The sequence below is a fragment of the Halichoerus grypus genome, chromosome 2 (genome assembly GCF_964656455.1).
Source record: "Halichoerus grypus chromosome 2, mHalGry1.hap1.1, whole genome shotgun sequence".
Lineage (NCBI taxonomy): Eukaryota > Metazoa > Chordata > Mammalia > Carnivora > Phocidae > Halichoerus > Halichoerus grypus.
In genome coordinates, this window is record NC_135713.1 from 58,931,922 (window position 1) to 58,945,165 (window position 13,244).

Genomic DNA, 13,244 nt, shown 5'->3' on the forward strand with positions numbered 1-13,244 from the left:
CAAGTACGTGAAATGGAAAACCTAATTTTAAACTCTTTACCTACAGTGTGAGAGAGAGAGGGGTGACTCTCGTGGGCTTTCTGCAGCCTCCTTCCCCCCCCTCCATTGCCCTCTCTCTCCCCTGTTTTTGCTTGTTCTTTCTCTTTTCCTCCCATCCTCTAGGTCCTCTGGCCTCTCACCTCTCTGCCCCCCTCCAGGCAGGAAGACCAGAGTCTGCCTTTTTCTGGTTAAAAAGTCCTACTTTGCAGAAGCATAGCCAATTTATGACCCTGCCCTTCCCAGCTGGGGATGATGTTTATTTACATTTAGGAACATGAGGAAAGAGGCTTAGCTGTGAGTTTCTGAGGCCAGGGAAAATTACAGCGATATATAAAAGGGTTGGCCTCACCAAGGTGCTGAGCTGGTACTAGGCTCAGGAGGCCGCAGGGCTTGGGGAGGGCAGTGTCAGAAAGGAGGAGGTCTGGCGCTCCTTCTGACTTCAGGGACTAACTTCCTCAATGCTCCCAAGCCAAGAAACAGGGAAAGAAGCAAAGAGGGAAAGAGAGAGGCAGAGCAAGACACAGAGACAGAAAGACCAAAAATCAAAAGGGTGAAGGGAAAGAAAAAAAGTGATACAGTTCTTAAATATTTTTAAAAATCATTAATAAGATTTGAAGAGGGCAGAAAGGGTTGAAGAGGGCTTTTTCCTTATCTACTACTAAATAAAAAACCTCCACAGCAGGTAACTGGTGACCCAGGAAAGGGCGACCCTATAAGAACCAGGACCAGTTAAGCAGCAGCAAGATCCCCAGGGCCTTTGTTCCTGTCCTATAGGACGACTTGTAGGTTTAAGGCGTTTTCCTGGGGTGCAGGGTGGCCGAGAAGTACAGAATACCAGACACAAGAGCTTGTCCTAGCGGCCAGGACATGAGTTGATCTGTCTGGGGTGCTTCATGTGCCCTTGTCCCCTGCTGGGGACCTACTGTCTTACTGGTGTCCCCAAGCTGGAGATGAGGTCATAGAGGGGGACAGTGGGTCCGGGATCATACAGCCCCCACTTGGAACCTTGGGTCTGCAGCTTAGGAGTTGTGCATCTGAACCAAATCACCTAATCTCTCAGAGACTTGGTTTTCCCATCGGGAAAATGGGGATATTAATATCTCACAGCATTATTATAAGACTTGTTAATGATATTAGTGTACTATTAGCAAGGAAATAGGTCATGGTTTCCGCACGTGACCACCATACATTCAGCACTGTACTGAGTCTGGACTTTACATCCATGATCCCAGCTGGTCTTCACATCATCCACTAGGTGAGGATCACAAAACACCCTCACTCGTTACGTGACACACAGAAAGGCAAAGCCAAAAGCTACTGTTGACAGAGAGGCTCCGAAACCCCTCCCCATTAGCAGCCAACACGTCATCGGCGACCAAGAAATGTGAGCTTCCTCTCCTTGCCCTGCCTGTCACCTTTTTGGTTTTCTCTTTAGACAGGCCCACTGCCCGCAACCGGAGCCCGGCCCCGCACAGCTGCAGAGCCCTGGAGAAGCAGCTCGGCCCCGGCGGGGGTGGGAAGGCTCCCAGTCCCAAATCGATCGGCCAGTAGCTGGCTAAGTCATCTTGGGCAAAGTCATTTTATCTCTCTGTGGCCTCAGATTCCTCATCTCTAAAATGGAGATGAAGGTGATGGGAGGGGTCCTCCTGCCCAGACAGGCTGTTTCGAGGACCCAGGGTAGCGAGGCCATACTACTAGTCCAGAGAGAAACCACAGCTCACCGGACAGGCACAAATCCCTTCCTCTGTCTCAGCCCATCCAGGAGCCTGGCTTTGACCCCTTACCCCGGGGGCCCAAGGGATAAGACAGGCCCAGGCCATGCTCTGGCTGCATCCAGACTTTGGCAGGGGAAGAAGAGGGCCACACACCTGGAATTTACTCAAATCTGGGATGTAGGCCCCCCCAACTCTGTTGGAAAAACTGTCAAATTTCAGGATAGATGAATAGGCTAAGGGCTCAGATGCATGGGGCTTCAAGTCTCTGTTCTGTCCCTCACTAGCTATATGACCTTAGGCAAGTCATCATCCCTCCGAGCCTAAGATTCCTCTTCTGTAACATGGGAATAAAACTAGTGGTACCTCCAAGGGTGGCTATAACAAGGCTTGGGAAACACCTGGCCCAGCCTCCGCACACAGCAAATCCTCCCCCGAGCCGCTGCCCTGGCTCCCGTGCCTTTGCAAAGAGCCCAGGGGGCTGTGCGCTCTGGCTTCCTGCCCCCACCGGACGTGGGGCCTCCCCCTATCACCGCTGCCCGCCACCGAGTGCAAGGGCCGCTTACAAGGTACACGAAACTGCGCTTGAAAAATGAAGGCTCTGTGCTGCTCATGGATTTTCTATTTAAATTTACTGATTCCCTAATTATAATCTCAGCAAGAAAGAAGACCAAGGACCAGCGGGGTTTGTCGAGGAGCAATTACTGGGCAATTTTCTTTTTTCCAATGGAAGCAAAGGGAGGTGGAAGAGCAGGACGAAGGACGGAGCGCAGACTCCCTACCCTGTCCCTTTATCTGGGCTTAATGTTCTCTGCCCATTTGAGGTGACTCAGCACTTCCCTCGGAGGGTAGGGCATGGGAATAGTGCTTGGGGGCTGGTGGGGGGATAGGGGCTGGCACTGGGGGAGCGTGGGGGGAATTACCCATAGACTTATATCTCTTTGGCCCTCCCTTCTTTCTTGAAAAGCCAAAGTTCATCCTTTCCCTCCTGAGTACATACCCATTTCGTAGATCTTTTTTTTTTTCTTTTCAAATTTCCAAAAGTAGAAAGAACACTTGCTCAGAAATATCCAAAGAGCTTGCCAAAGAGTCAGGCCCCAGAGTCTACGTACAGAATCAGCCTCTGCCAGCTGGGGGTGGGCACTGGCCTCGACACTTGACTAGCATGCCACAGTTGATCATCTCGTCCTTGGGCAACTCAATTCATCAGCTCTTGGGTTTCTAAGGTCATAAGCCTTAGAAGTGTCAGACGCAGAAAAGGATGGCTGGAGACTTGCCTTGTCCTCCGCACAAAATGACCCAAAACATTGTCATTTGCAGAATCATTGTACATTGTCATTTGCAGAATCCGAGATCTGGAAGGACCCTAAGCAAGCAATTTCCAAGCATAAGAGCAAAGCTGTGGAGTCAGATTCATGGGGCTTAAAAATCTGCTTCCACCACCACTTACCAGCAGAACAACTTTGGCCACATGCAGCACCTTTCCATGCCTCAGTCTCCTCAACTGTAAACATAAGATAATAATAGACCCGTCCTCCTGGAGGACAGCATGAGATTGTACACACACACAAGCACGTGTCCACACACAAATGCACATAGATGCATCCCCAGTACCTCGCAGAGTGCCCGGCACGTAAGAACTGCTAGGAGTTGCTATTTATTGCTGGAGGTTTACTACAGCCTACACACACACTCATTTAGTCCTCACCACCACCCGTCTGGTAAGTTACGTTTTTGTCCTGTTTTACAGAAGGGGAAACTGAGGCTCAAAGACAGGAGGTAACTGGCACAAGATTAAAGAAGCAGTAAGGTTGGAGCCACTGGTTCATTCATAAAATATTGACGGCTCTCCATGTGCCAGATTCTATTCCAGGCATCGGGGATTTTGTGGTCCACAAGACAGACTATGCTCCTGGTCTCTCGGTAATCACATCTAGGTGGAGAAAATTTGGAAACAGGATCATCTGACTCCAGAGCCCACAGGTCTGACCACCGAACTATCTCCTTGATAGGTGATGGGTCTTATCGTCGTGGTCAAGCACACAGCCGAGCCTCTCCCATCCCCCGTCCTGTGTCTGGGCTCCCGGGACACTGTACTTGGTGGCACTTGCTGAGAAGAGTCCTGATCTGGGGATGGGGGAGCAGGTGGCAGGTGGCAACAGACCACCAGGTTCAGGGTGGGGATCGTAAGTTCTCACAAACTGTGAGGAGAAACAGCACTCATTTTGTAGTCAAATCTAGCCTTTGCCGCCTGTGATTCCTGAAAACATTTTCCAAAGTCTGTTGCCTCTCCCACGCCCCCAGATCCACACCCTCTCTGGGGTAGAAGGGCGGCCACACCGGGCCAGGTGGGCTGCAGGCAGGGGGTTGAGAACTTGGGCTCCCTCTAGTGAGGCACCGAGGCAGTGCAAGAAAATACCGGCATCCTAGGCAAAAAGCCGCCTCTGCAGGACTTCCTCCCCATCAAGAAGATGATGGGGTTGAGTGAGTCCTGGTCAAAAATGGCACCTCCTGTGGCTATCAAGGGCAGCAACAACTCCCCAGCAGAGCTGTCTGGAATTCTCACTCTTTTGAGGTACTTACCTCTGAACCTGAACTTCCCCCAGCTGTGTACATAGAGATCCCTGGGTCTAGCCCCAGGTAGCCCCCCACAGGCCTCCCGCTGGAGGTGGCCTCCTCACCAACCTCTTTACCACCCTGAGCACATGCTGATTCTTCTGCTGGGCCTGTTGGGTTGGGCTTGCCCCTGACCCCAGCTTCCTTATCACCACCCCACCGGGCTAGAGATTGGTCCTAAGTCCCATTTCCAGGCTCAACTTTGCCTCCTGGAAGCCACCCCACAGTATTTCTGGAACCACTTAGCATCCTAATGATTAGCAAACAATTGCAACCAGATGCCTAGGCTCTGCTGAGTCAGCAGAGGTCCTAACAGAAGTGAGGAGCAGACCCTGGCCAGTATGACTTGGAAGGAGTCACATGACCTCTCAGGGTTGCAGTCTCCTTGTCTGAAAATTAAAACAAACTACTGAGGTTAAAAGGGACAAAATATGGGAAAGCATTCTGGGAAGTATAATGCACAAACTGTTATTAGTATTTCTATTATGTTTGAAACAAAGAAGTCAGGTGAGATGCCTTATCTTTTAAGACTCAAATGGGTTTTGTCTGAATGTCCCACCACCAAATAGTGGACCCCTTCGTCTCCCAAACTCTCCCTATTATTTAGATGGGAGGGTATGGGTAAGCTAGGGTTTTTTCCCCATTACCTAGACCTCTGAGCACTTGCTTCCACTGAATTAGGCCACTTTAGGGACCTGCTTGGTTTCCGATGTGCCCTGGTCCTAGTCTACCTCAAATCTATCTGAATTTGTAATGTAGCCCTTCTCCTAATTTTCATTTTTAAAAAATCTGACAAGTCCCTTGTGGGTTGCCAACTTCATAGGAGACAGAGGGAGTTTACCTCATAACCACACAGACAAACTGAAAGGTGAATGTCAGACATGCATCTTCCTAAATGTCCTTTGGCTACTTCTGGCACCTTGAGGTCAGCCTCCCTCTCCTCTTTCCTAAGCTCTCATCAGCGCTCTGACCCCAATTCCTGCCGGTTCCTACAATAGAGACGTTTAAGTATTTCTTTCTGTGTCTTCTGTCAACCGCTGTTTATCAAGGCAATATTCAGGACCCACATCCCAAGAAAGACAATTCCTTCCCTAAGAGGGATGTAGGTGCCAGCCGATGGGATAATAACCTCTCTGTCCACTGCATTTTTCTTTATCTCTGGGCTCCCTATCCACGTGGGCCGGGGGCTGGAGAGAAGGAGGGCTGACAGGACGCTGCCGCGGGGCTGGGGATGTGGAAGGCCCCAGGGAGGGGCTCCAAGGCCTCTCCTTGTTCTGCTGCACAGTTAACTTTCGCAGGGTCCTAGCTCCCCAAGTGGAAGTCCGGGACTCAAACTCAAGCATTGTTCCATCTACATGACAGGGTCGTAGTAAAGGTGTGTCCTGTGAGGGCGTGGTCCGCTGACACCTCGGGGGATGCAGGACCCATACCCTTTCCAACCTAAGCTGAAGCCACATAAAGAAGGGGGCCAGGAAACTCACATTATGTCTAGTCCTTTGTCTTCCTGCTCTGGTACCTTTGAAGCCCAAGGATACCTTGCTCTCAGACTCCTGGCTGGAGACAGAGACAAGAGCTATGAGTGGTAAGGAGGCAAGACTTGCAGTAATTCCAGATTCCAGATAATTCCATGTGAGATCAGAACACCCTGGATGGGCCAGTGACGGATCTCAGGTTCTTCATGTGTGTAGTGGGCACTGTGGTTATTATAATAACAATAATACCAGCACCGACTGCAAATGATAATGGCTGCCATTTTTTGAGCATGTATTACATGCCAGATCCCACACACACCTTTCACGGGATACGATAACCATATGATGTGAGTACTGTGATTACCCTCATTTTACAGATGGGGGGCGGAGGCTTCAAGGGCTTCCTTTGTCTAAAGTCACACAGGTAGGAGGTGTAGGAACCGGGCTTTTAACCACCACATGGTGCCATTTAATGCTTGTGTACAGTTTGCAATTTAGAAATGAAATTCTCCTGTATTATTTCATTTCTCCCCATCTGGGAACGCACAACCCGGAAGCTCTTTGACAACCGTAGCACAGACAAGAAACTGAGGCTTGCACAGATACAGGCGTCTGTCCGCCTCCCCTTTGCTCGTAGGAACATGAGGGTGATGCAGAAGGAAGGGGTATCGACTTTGCAGCAGAGAGATCACTGAGGACAGGGGTGCAGGGGGTGTCTATGAAAGGAGTGACAGACACCTTCCCTGCCATGAACAAGCCTACATGCTAGATGGAGAAAAATGACACAAACCACCCGAAAAGGCTGAGGGTGACCTCTGGCATGCCTATTGCCTCTTGCCCTTCCCGGAACACACCAGCTTGGCACTGGCTTGAATTCCTCTAAGAGTTGAGTTGGTTTTGCCATCTGAGGCACTGGGCACAGAGACAAGTTATCTCAGCTCCGCAGTGAGCATCACACCAGAGTATGGGAATACTCAGCACCCCACTACGCGCCCTATGAAAATGCCCCACTGTCTCCTGCCTGCCCATTAGCCACCCAGGATCCTGCCAGCCCTTCTGGGCACCGACGTAATTACCAACAAGAGGATGAATATTTAAAGGGACTCTTATTTAACCGGTAAATGCTTCCTCTCCAAATTCCCTCCATCACTGTGTCTGGATGGATTCTAGAAGGACTGTTCTGACTTAGACCCTGAGCTGCCTGAGGTTTGGCCTTGTGAAAGGTCATGTGACCGTTCTCCCCTCTTTCTTGGTATGGGGCCTTAAAGGTAGAGGGGACCAGTCATTCTGGCCTAACTGTGAACATTAAGGTCAGCTCCCCTATTCTGCAGGGGACCTGGCCAGACAGGACCCTGACCTGTGGGGGAAGGGAGGAAGAATCACAGAAAAAGGGACTGGGCACCCATGACAGATTGCCCCTTTACTATTACCGACCCCCCACCTCGTTGCCACAGATGGATAGTTTCTCCCCAGAGCCAACCCTACCGACCCTTGATCTCTGACTCCTGACCTCCAGAACGGTGAGAGATGAGATCCTTGCTGCCTTAAGCCCCTCAGTACAAGGTGATTTGTTACAGCTGCCACAGGAAACTGATGCCAAGTGGAAGAAGATGGGGGAGAGTCAAGAACGATTCCCAGTGTTACAGCCCAGGTGTCCTAGAGGCTGACGATGTGGTTTGTTGAGCTACAGAATATCAGAGATGCCATCCGGGCTATTTGCAAAGAGCAGGACCTGGGGACATAGGACAGGTGTACGGTGATGAGAAAGCAGGTGAGCAGAGGCATCTAGAACCCATTGTATCTAGGAATTGGGACCCCAGCCCTGATCTCTACACTTTGGGGGCCTGTGTCCTGCTCTCAGTGATCCTGGGAGGCAGACGGGGAAGCAGCCCTGACAGGTTAGCTGGCTTGTCTTAGAGGGCTCTCTGGTGGTCAGCCGGGAGCAAACATGCCCACACCTGTGGCCTTTGGTGTCCAGCTTCAACTGGTTCTGCTCTTTCCATGATCACAAAATAAAGGGGTCCCCGTGGCGGTCCAGGACTGAGTCCAGTTGTAAGCGTAGCATGCTGTTGGGGCAAGAGAAGACAGTGATGGGCAGGACGTGTCAACAGGCAGCAATGGGATAGCAGTTGGTGACACAGAGGGAAAAGGGGCGGCTTCAAGGACCAACGTGGTCTCTTCCCATCTTTGCCTGGAAGCAGCTGCAGCTGCTCACTCCCCCTTCCCGCCAGTTCTGCTGCAAACTGTGGTTCCTCCAGCTCGCAGCTGGGCCCTGCAGACCCGCTGACACGGTTGAGTGCAGAGGCCACTGGACCCCAACACGAGCTGCCCTGCCCTCCACACAAATGATCCTGAGGCCCTCCAGCCAACAGTGCTGATGAATTTCCATCAGCTCTTAGGCCTCATTTTCCCATAGTTAGAGCAGGGAGAAGACACCAGGTCCCACTGAGGACATGGAGCTGCCATGCCCCTAGAGCAAGGCAAATCCCTCTCTGAGGACCCACTTCTGCAGAAGGGATTTTTTTTTCCTGAGACTTAGAGGAAAAATAAAATCTGACTTAATTCTTAGGAAATTGCCTTTCTACCCACCTGTGTAAGCCTGTATTTAAATGCTAATATGTTTGGCCTGTTGGGAGGCAACATTTAATATTTTTTTCCTGAGCAGTAACAAAAAATCATTTATTTATGAGAATTCTAGACTCCCCACCCTCTCTCCTGAGTTCCTCATCTTCATTTGCACCTACCAGCTGGATGCAGCTCTCCGCAAGACACATGAAATCTGTAACCATCTCCCTCCCCAGACCAGATCCTCTTTATACCTTTCCTGGTTTTGTTTCTAGAACTGCTGGTGGCTTTTGACCCCCTCCTGTTCCCCAGACTTCCTCCAATCAGTCACTAGTCCCATTGACTCAACCCTCTCCCTTGGGGCAAATCATCAAATCTGACAGAGTCTCCACTTTCTCATCTGTAAAATGGGTATAATAGTAATACTGACTTCAAGTGTTATAAGACCCAGATAATCCAAACACAACACCCAGCACAAGTGTCTGGTAACAGACCTACAAATCATGATGATTATTTTTATAATGACCATGACCCCCATGGAATCTCTCCTCCTCATCTTCATAGTTATTCTATCATGAACTGTTCAGTGAGCTCTGCTGATTAGAAAACTCTGGTCACTGTTTGCTTCAAGTATTTGCATGCTTTTAAGTTCTTAACTTTATACATTTGTCTGCTTGTTTATAGTCTGAGCACACCTACCCCACTCCACCTCTAAAATGCAATTTCCGCAAGGGAAGGGATGCTTGTCTTATTTACTGGTGTATCCTCAATACCTGGCACAAGGTGGGATTCTACAGTTTTGGAAGGAAAGATGCCTGGCCTGGCTGGTTATTAAACTACCAACCCCCAGCTTCCAGGGCTCTCTTCTCTGTCCTGCTTGGTGCTGCTGGGCTGGGACTCTGCAAGCCACATTTCTGCTTTGCCAGCAGCCCCAAGATTGGCTCTGCCAGTAGGGGGGACAGGGAGCAGGGGGCCATGGTCCTTCCAGGCAGCCTCCTGCTCCCACCTGTGGCCCCAGGACAACTAGCAATGGCATCAGGTTCCAGTGGCAGCAATTGGTTAGTTTCTGATACATAGGTTTTGAACTCCCAGAGTCAACCTCAAAGCTCTCCTTCAGAGACACCAGCATTAGCCAGCCAGCACCCCATCCTCAGAGGACTGGGTCTCAGCCTCAGGGAACCCCTCCTCCAGGCTTCTAGGTTCTGGGAATCCCAGTCCTTTCCTTGTGTGCCTCCCGCCCAGCGCTAGGGCTGGCCCCTGCTTCCGACAGTTACCGCCTCCGCGATTCCTCAGTGTCCCCTTCTGCCCTTGGCGGTCCTCCAGTGTGCATATAACAAGTCTTTATATGAAATTCTGGCTGTCAGCATAGCTGGTGTGGCTGTGTCCCTGGCTGCCTGAGGCTGCCCCTGCGCCTAGCCTTGCCCGTCTCCATCTCCTCTCCCACCCCCACAGCCATGGTCATGGAATGAATTCCTTCCAAGGACGTTGGTCTCAACTCAGTCCATGATGCGTCCAAGAACGAGGGTTTATGATTATAACAGGCAGCTGCTTGTCTCTTTCAAGTCAAGGCAAAATATGTCTCACTCAAACTCCCAGTTGCTTTAATCTTGAGCCCTGGTGAGATACGAAATAAATTTCCATGAATTTTAGAGTCAAATGTCAAATGGCCTTAGGCTCAAATCCTGCCTCAGTTGTGTGGCCTTCAACAAGTTACTTTCCCTCTCTGGGCCTGTTTCCTCCTCTGTAGAATGGGTAGCATAATAATACTTCCGTCATAGGGTTGTAAGGAGTACGTATGTGAAGGGAAGTACTTGGAGTTGTTGCCTGCGTGTAGAAGGCTCTCAGCGAATGTTGCCGTGAATGTCATGGTCGTGTGAACAGCCTTTCGACCTTCTAAAGGATAGCATGTCTGCCCTCTCTTAGCCTTGCTCTCAGAGAAGTCAGCATACTCTCGTGGGCATAGACGACATCAGGAGCCCCCATCGGCTTCTCCTCCTGCCCCCTGGAAATGCCATGTGAAGGTTCTTGTGAACAGTATCAGGAGTAAGAACTCTGCCTTCCCAAGTTCCTTTGGCTAATGCGCATATGTGACAGGGAGGCTGGCTAATTACAAACCTGCTGATGATCTAATTTCCCTGGTGCCCCCTGAATGCTCCATTACTGTGTGTCCCTTTCTATGCCGTATTTGCAGAATAGCGTGTTCCTAGAGCAGAGAACAATTTTTTCCTGTACTCTTCTATTATGAATTCACCGGCCTTCCTTTGCTGGGAACGTTCTTGGCACACTAAACACCTTGCCCACGTTGCTGGAGGTTCTGCTGTGTCATATTTTGGGTGCTCCTGACCCTCTCTGGGCCTGAGTCGTTTCTCTAACACACAGAGTTCAAACATTTGATCCTTGCTGAGATCGGAGGAGAATCTGAAATGTTTCGTGTTTGAGTTACTACGAGGGGAGATTAAAAATTGGAGCCTGGCCCCAGGATTTCCCATAATCACAAAGGTTTCCCAATACAGGCTCTACTTTTATGGAGTGGTTTTAGGGGCCAGGGGCAGGAGTGGTGGCACCCGACAGTGGCAGCAAGTGGACAGTGATAATGACCTGTGCACAGACAGGGTGGCTTACTATGCCAGGCACTATATTAAGCCCATTGATTTCATCAAAGCCTCCCCAGATGAGGTAAAGATTATTATTCCCATTTTCCAGAAGGAAAAGCTGAGGCTCTTCTGCTTGCGCAGCAGCAGCTAGACTGCAGACCTTAGCATCTCAGGCCTGTCTTTGGCCTTTGCACTTGCTGTTCTCTCAGTTGGAACAGTTATTACCCCCACAGAGCTGTGTGGCTGGTTCGGGTCTCCCGTAAATGTCATTTAATGGAGACAAGCTTTTCTCAGTGACTCTGTAACCTTAGGAGCTCCTGTCCCTATCCACCCACTTAGCTCTCTTTTCCTTCAAAGCACAGTCCTGTATGTAGACACACTGTCTGTCTGTCCTTGCACCACAGGAATGTGACCCCAGTAAGCCCAGAGACTGTTTTGTTCCCCATTGTCTGCTCAGCACCTGGAGCCGAGGCCCAGATAGTCTCTCTTCAACATTCGTATGTACGGAGTGAACATGCGGGCGGTTAAACGCCCGGGGCAAAGGGCCATGCTCTTAACCATCACCTGTCTTGCCTGGAGTGGGGAGGGGAGACTCGTTCTTGGGATTTGCCAGCTCCCTCAGACCACAGTGCTGTGTCTCTTTCCCCCTACGTTTCAAATGACAGGACTCCAGATTCCGGAGCTGGAGCCCAAACACAAGTCCCCCCTGGACCTCTCCTGTCGTCCCGAAACAGATGCTGCCCACAGCCTTCTGGGAGCTCCTCCTCCTGCAGGTTTGAGGTCGGCTAATGCCCCTGAAGTCACAGCCATTGTTTCTTCTGGCTTCGCAATCTTCCGTGTCCCTGCCTCATGTGGGAGGGAAGAGAGAGGCAGCAGGGTCTAGCTGAGAGTTCCGTCCTGCAGAGTTCAGAGGGTGGTACTTTCCATGGCAAATGGTCAGGTGGCTAGCATTGCCTCCCTCAGGCTTTCTCTCAACTCTCTCCTCCTCCCTGGAGCCAGGTGGTGATGCTCTTTGTCTGCTCCTTGCCCACCAGGTGTGTTGCATGGTGAAGTTCTTTCCTTCCCCTTCTTCACATCTACCTGCCCGTGTCTCCATCCCACTAAGATGGCGAAAGGTGAAAAAGGTTCATGATGAATCCACTCCACCGTAAAGTTGGGAAGGCACTGACCCTGTGTGTCTAGTTTGCCTGGCCCAGTGTTTTGTACATCCTCGGACCTCGGTAAATATTCACGCAAATAAGTGAACCAAAGACTAAGCGCCATTAGCATTCCCAGATACCATGTGCGTTTTAACTGGGACCTTCTATCCTTTAAGAAAAAAAGAGTGAATAAAGGGGCAATTCAAGCCCTAAGACATCAAACACAATGGGATATTTTCCATCAGGACTCCTCTCTCTGTATATGTTGTGACTCACACCACGCCAGTGAGTCAAGGTGCTCTGTGTTTGTGGGCTGTCTCCAGAGTCTGGTCTTAGAGCTGAAATTTGATGGTGACCCCCCGGAAGGGCTGAGATTTGTTTCAAGATTCACTTCCACATGACTCATGGAAGATGGGGAAGAAACCAGATGGGGAGCATGAATTCCACTTATCTGGCATTTTATCAACTGGTAGCCCCTTCTCTGGCTCTTAAGCAATCTATTCTTCTCAAACATCCCAGAGAAGCAGATGACAGGGAGACAAGAGAGGAAGAGAAAGATGAGATGGAGAGGAAGAGAAAGACTTTCCCAGGGTTTGGCTTAGTTCAGCTGTTGGGGGATTTCGCTTTCACTATTCGTGTGGCTACAGGGCCTCACTGTGATGCTGATGGCCCCAGGAGGACCTTTTGAATCACCAAGGAAAGTAAAGTGCGGACGTCATAGGAGAGGTTCATGCCCTGTGTAGGGGGTGGGATGAGATGTCCCCCAAGGTCCCTTCTGACCTGCACAGTCTGTGGTACTGAACAACAACCAGATTTTTTATTAAGCCTATTTGCATACTGGGTTTCATATTTGTATACTGGGTTTCATATTTGCATACTGCCTTGCGGGTTTACTTCTCAGAGTATTGTCCTGTAATCAAATTGAATTCTCTTCTGGCATTTCTGAGGAATACTTTCATCGAGGAAAGCGCGAATCGCACTTCTACCCCGATGAGAGCGCAGACTTTTGGCCGACTCTGAGTCAGAGCGCTTGGACCTGGAGGCGGTCAGAGGCATTGGCCTTCCCAGTCCCGGAGGCAGGGAGCCCCTGCTGCTGGTGCTGGGGGG